Below are 6,702 nucleotides of genomic sequence, written 5' to 3' on the forward strand. Positions count from 1 at the left end.
ACAAATTCGGGGCCCTTAAGCGGGCCCCGAACCCCACGCCGTAATTTTTTGACCCACCTTTTGGGAGACACAATTTTTTTTTTGGGCCCCCCCCCCAAATTGTGTTCTGGATCCGCCCTTGTTTCTGCTTGCAGCAATTTTTTTTGGGGGGGGGGGGACAGGCTGTAGATGTAAAGTGGAACCACGAACCGAGTAGATACTTTTGGGGACTTCGCAAAACACTGACAGATGTCCAAGAGTTCGGAAATTGATATTTGTAATCAACGTGGCGGTAATTTTGCAAATAATGATATACTTGTTTATTGCACAAAATCAATGTATCCGTAAAATAGACATTCTTCAGGGAACTTAAAATGATTGTTTTCCTTTAAAAAATAATCAAATGAAAATGTCACAATACTTTATAATTTATCGCGAATTGTACGAAAATATATTTAGTGATTTCTTTGACATATTTCCATGATTACGTTTTGTTGTCTGACTTTTTCATTGTGATGCATGTAATGTTACTTGAGCTTGGCACTCCATGTTTTAATTTTTAAAAAATCATCATGAATTCTTTTTTTCAGACAATGGTCAGTCCGAACTCTGACGGATTGAAATCGTGCATAAAAGTGTTGTTTTCGAAAGGTTTATGGATTGCAACGAATGTTAATGACAATGGTTCCAATGGATTGTCCAGTTCATTTCATGCCATCTGCCTAGACCAATAGTGCAAGTAAGCTTTGTTTAATAAAAACGGGTAAAGTTACCAAACATTCGTTAAATTTGTTACCAAGTTCTAATGGTTCTTGCACGTGGTTGAAGTCCTGTTTTCCGAGAAAAAAATCGAAGATGGTTTTATTTCTCCATCGGTGACAGAAGTTCAAGGTAATGCACATCATTTGCAAAGAAAATGTTTTTGCCGATTCAAGGAACAGCAGTGGAGTAAATCTGAAGCAGGTAATTGAAAATCTAAACCATCGATTGATGGTGGATCGTATTAAGACAGGATCTTAGAACATAATTAGGCATAAATGAGTTAATTTCGTCCTCGCATATACAGTTTTTCAGCCCACCTCGGCCCCCGTATATCGTTAAGTAAAGATATGGCTTTTGATCAGTTTTTTTCAACCAATTATCGCTAGCAGGATGAATATTCAAACAACGTCACAGACAATCGACAAACAATGGCTATATCGATGACGTTTCTTTCTCGATTCAAAGGGATCAAAGGGGTAAATGATACATTATATATACACACGGTTGCGGGGGTTCGTTTAAATGAAAAAAAATAAAAATATCAAAAATATATCCCGGGCGGCTTATGCAGATTCCAGTTGTTGAATACAACACATGATTCTTGATATTCAGCATTATTTTTAAGCCTACAAGCTGCGCGGTTACAACTTAGAGGCATCGATTATTATATCAGCCGTAAACTCAAATCGGCAATAAAATAATCGATTATATGCAACGAACACTCAACGTGCTCCTCATCCGCCGATCAAACAAGTCGTTTTCTTTGACAGGTGTGTGTACACAGTACGGATACGACGGTGATATTCAATGAATATGCATAAGTATGTCATGCCCTCAACTCAAGCATAATATATAGGCCAGCACACATATGCAGCCGATTCATTATGAGTATATTCCCCACTGTACCAACGACCTTGATGGTTGATCGACTGAACATCACAAGAAAAGGTGAGACATGTGCTATAGTATAACGATCTACGTTGGTGCAGTTGCCCTGAAGGACCTGCTATATATAAAGGCCTGTGTTGCCGGTCTAATCATTCCCACCTCAATGGTCTAATATTATATAGGTCCTTTGGTATTGATAAGCATATGCATAAAGCGCTATAAACCATTACAAAATTTTAAATCATTGTGTGCATTTGCGTATCTGATTCATTGATACAATTCCACGAACAATCTGTAGCCCCGAGTGATTAATTTAGTCGTTATCACGTAGAATTATTTGCCGTTCTGGCTTGTGTGTCTATTCGTTATTATTCCTTTGAAACATAGCTTCCTGTATGTTTATTTTACTGTGGCTATTTCATGGATGGGTTGAACAGCCATCAGCAGTTGAGATAATAAAGAAAGGATCATATCATTCATGTGATAAAACGAAGATGAACTTCGATCGCACCAACTCCTACATTTTATAGCAAATTGTTGGAACGGTTTCGTATTCACGTCATAAGCCTAAATACAGACAGCCTATATTACTCGACGGGTCGTGTCGACGGGTCGTGCAAGACGTGGAGGCTGCAACCATTAACCAGCAGCTGCGTGGCATGGTGTGTACCGTGATGAAAATATGGTTTTTTTTATGAGGCTTTTCAGACGTGCATTAGGCAAACGGAATATAATTACATTTGGATTACTTTATGTAGTGTATTCATCATTACGTCGTGAGCAATGTAAACGTGTATAGATTGCACGAGTAGTGTTTATTGCATGATTGTAAGTCAGGGGCGGAGTCCACGAATTTTTGCAGAGGGGGGGGGGGTGCGGCCCGTCAGATGTTGGTATGTGCGATTGTTGCATACATACGGACATAATAGATAATGCAGCACATTGGTTTTGGATCCGTGCCTGTAAGTACATAATTATGACTTCGTAGAGCAATTCAACATTCAGTGCATATACGTCCGATATGCTCGTAACAAAATATAAAACCTGGGAAGAAAACCGGGTTTTTATTTAACCCATTGATGTTCCCCTCTAGAAAATGACCCCCTCCCCCATGCACGCCCCCTGCAAATCCCCCCCCCCCCCCAGTGGCGTAGCTATAGAGTTAAACTTGGGGGAGCGGGACAACCTGTGATGCACACAATTGTCAAGGGGCACTGGAGGCAAATGACACATTTTTGTTCAAATTCAAGATATTAAATAGTGGGCACCCATGGGCGGACATCCTGGGGGGGGGGGGTGGCGTGCCCCCGTGCGCCCCCCCCCCCCGTACTCCGCATAGAGGAGGGGCCTAGGTCATTCCCTACGCCCATTTAACCCATCCTGATGAAGGCATCATGGGGATCGACATCGTTGGTTTTTCGTAAAAAGTGCGGACTATTTTCTTTTCTTTTTAAAGTTATTGTATGATTAGATCAGAACTTCGTGAATTAACGTGCATTACACAAAAAAGTGCTGAGAAAAATGCGGACAACATTGGGCCAACTGGGAAGGTTGTTTACAGATATTTTTTCTGAAGCCAAGATACGCCTCTAATCTATGACTCAATTTCTCCAAGTAAGCAACAAAGGATAGTCTAACAACTGCAGTAAAGCAGCAACAGCTAAACATTGACCAACTGTAAAACAATTAGGTTTACATGAATAAAATCATAAATTAAGTGGTTGATAAAACCCTAATTCTATATGCTTGACTGAAGAGGTCCCTGGAATAAAATAATCATAATCGCACCTGCTAATTATGCGTATTTTTTTACATAATGAAGTAAACTGGCTATGCATGTACTGGGACGCATTAGACATTTTAATTACAGCACGCTCATTATATTACAATGTATTACTCATGCCAGATGGATCATCATTCGGACAGCTTGCCACGTCCTCGATTTCATCATTTATTTATTCAGCGAGGTTTCACTTTCATTGTTTTTTGTCGAGGCTGGGCTAACATTGCGGAACTGTATATGCATGGACCTGCTGTTTGAATGCTCCGCTTCTGTTTCCGGACGTCAGATAAAGGAAAGCTTTAGAAAATTATTTTATTAGACCCCCCCCCCCCCCGACGAACTTTGGAACGGTGTGTTTTGACCGAAAACTTACCCCTCATGTACCAAACAAGGTGAAGACATCGACCAAAATTGATTTTAACCTAATTTTGATATTTTTTTTTTGTATTTGTACAATACAGGCCGACTCTGATCCAAAACAAAGTTCTTCGAGTTCTCTTGGACTTCATTGAATCAAAACAGTTATCTACGAACAAAGAAGCTGATGGGACTTCGTGATGATCAAAGCAGTTCAATTTGTCGGAAAACTTCACACATGTTTGAAGGATACTTGATGATTTGAATTGGTAGAATTTTAGCCTATTATAGGATACAATTCGCAGTGGAAATTGAAGACGTCTTCTCAGAAATTTAAAGTCTGGTTTTTGAGATTAACATTTGCGGACAGGATTTGAACTTGTCACAGGAAATTTTGAAGAAGACTCCTCACACGCGCCGACAACATGGATCGAGAAGACAAAGTCCACCACGCCATTCTCAAACAGGGATTTCATGAGAAAATGCACGCATCGTTCGTGACGTTTGTGTTCCGTCCAAGAACAGCCGTCGGCTTCACCGTTGTTCTCATCGCGGTGGCTCTCTTGACGCAGTCGTTGAGGGCGACGTTTCTTGCTGCCGTGGGATGCAGTCTGGCCGTTGCGGTTCTGTACGTGGTGTGGTTTGCTGTGATGTACTTTTTTGCGTATGTTTGGACCAGGATTGTGCGGTGGATGAAAAAGACAGGCCCGTAAAGTGTTGGCTTGTATAATAAAACCATAGAGAAAGGACAACAAAGCAAAGTGCGAACTACAAGTCTGATAGTAGGCCGAGGCCTAAATTTTTTTGTTCAGTGGATCTTGGTGCCAGTTGCCATGAAGTCATAAAAGTGGGGAACAAGGTTATAGGTCAGCTCGCATCTGAATAGACAGTGTGGAAGTTTAATAGTCCGATAATTTGGTCATGACCTTTTTGGGAAAACATCTCTTTTTCCAGCGTTCCATTAATTTTAGGACGTCGGTTGTACTCGTACTCTAGTGATTTAAATGGTGCAATGTATCAAACTTCGGCTTGTCTCCAGTTCGTCTTCCTGATCTCCTAGCCATGATTCCAGAACCATTAAGCTCCGTCCAATTATGTTTTGACCAATCACAGGAGTGCACAAAAAGTCCCACACGCGTGCACGCACGCGCGGCACGTATGACGCGCACGACTGCAGAACGTGCATTGTAGCACGTGTTAGTTGCCCAGTGCGCAGTGGGCGGGGCTTAATGGGCCGCCGAAACCGGAGGCGAAGGCAAGGTTTGGCAAACACTAATGGTGCTGGTATTTTGTTTGCTTAAAACTGTCGAAACTGCTGCATTCGAAGTGACCTTTCAAACTTGTGTTTAGAATCAATTTTTCAGCTTCAGATATTCCTCAAAATTTCTTTATTTTAGCCTTTAGACTGTCAGCATAAAAAAAAAGACAGACACTGAAGACAACCAGTTTATTTTGTTAGATATAGATATGCGACATTTATTTAAAGCCATGCATGGTATGGACATTATACAGGCTGATACGGCATAAGACCTGTAAGAAAGCTTTAAAATTAACAATAAAATATCTATTGCGAAAATATCAATATTTTGGTGAAGCACAAAGCATCATATCTTTGGACTATTTTTAATTTCTTTCCAGAAGAAACTAACATAGGCCTACAACCAAAATCAACAATGATATCTAAATTGCTGCATTAATGTAATTTGAATCTTCAACACATTGGCTTTGATTCAGAGGAGGGGCGGAGCATTGGGGTAGAGGGGGGTGCACAGACGGGTTTTACTCAGTAGCTTGAGGTGTTTGCACTTAAAGGTTGAATACAGAAATTGACTGGGAGTGGATTCGAACCTGTGACCTTTTGAATGTCGTACCAGAGGGTCTACCAACTGAGCTATCCAGCCCCATGTTGGCATCTCCCTTTCTGTCCAAATATTTTCATTCTATTCCGAAGCAGCCAGCAAAAAAAAAAATGCTTCAAACCTGGCAAACGGTGATCTGGGATCACTCAGAGTGTATGCAGCGTTTTATAATAAATTGTTTGAAACAAAACAATTATCAAATTGCCTCCTGTAAACCATATCAGGCTAGCTGTATTCATAGATTCATCTCACGATAGATACAATTCAATGATTAACACTTGGCAGTCATACATTACATTTAACAATGATCAGACATACAAGATTATGATCTATGCTTTAAAGAAGGAAAAGTACACACGACGCTCATCTTCTTCACAAATATGGCAATCATGACAGGCATTTCAATTCTTGTAATATTAACGTTACTTAGCGCTAAACTGGAATGCTTGTTTAAAGCTTTCTTTTAAAGCCAGAAAAAGGACCACATCCTAGGCAGAACAATGAATGCATATTTCGTTTGAAATCTACAATTTGTATGTACAGAGCCTGGGTAGTTGCTACACTAGTACAATAGTCGACAACCAAGTACTTCAAGTGACTGAGTTTACTCACAATGAAACAGACCTTAACATAAAACAGTTCCACTAACCAATTTTCAGACACAATGTTGTAATATGTTATAATCACTTAACTTTTCCAGGATATTTCTTAATAGTGAGGTTATTCATGGGGTGAAACTTTACTTCCACAAACAGATGAAATAAAGAATAAATACTTAATAAAAGTAGAACAAAATTTCATTGATTAAAATAGATGTACATTTATAATCAGCTTCTTCAATTCGGGCAATTCACAATGCAGTGCGCCATCAAGAGTTTGCCATGGAGAGTCCATTTTTTCAAGTTTACGGTCGACAAAACATGGCCCATTTTAAAGAGTGTAAGTAGACAACTTAAGCTAATTTGTTATAGATTGGGGCATAGCGTTCTGCCACCTTACAAAGAACTAACTATTGAAAAAAAGCAAAGAAAAGGGCAAACAGATACTCGAATCAATCGCTTACGAAACTACCGA

General features: G+C 39.9%; 1 long non-coding RNA gene across 1 annotated transcript; it reads left to right on the plus strand.

The window, feature by feature from the left end:
- Positions 1-1,533: 1,533 nt before the first annotated feature.
- LOC119740828 lies at positions 1,534-5,972 on the plus strand. Its single transcript, XR_005272701.1, has 2 exons — positions 1,534-1,689; positions 3,874-5,972. It is a non-coding gene; the product is annotated as an uncharacterized LOC119740828 (long non-coding RNA).
- The last annotated feature ends 730 nt before the right edge of the window (positions 5,973-6,702 follow it).

This window comes from Patiria miniata, unplaced genomic scaffold (assembly GCF_015706575.1).
Source record: "Patiria miniata isolate m_02_andy unplaced genomic scaffold, ASM1570657v1 HiC_scaffold_5, whole genome shotgun sequence".
NCBI lineage: Eukaryota > Metazoa > Echinodermata > Asteroidea > Valvatida > Asterinidae > Patiria > Patiria miniata.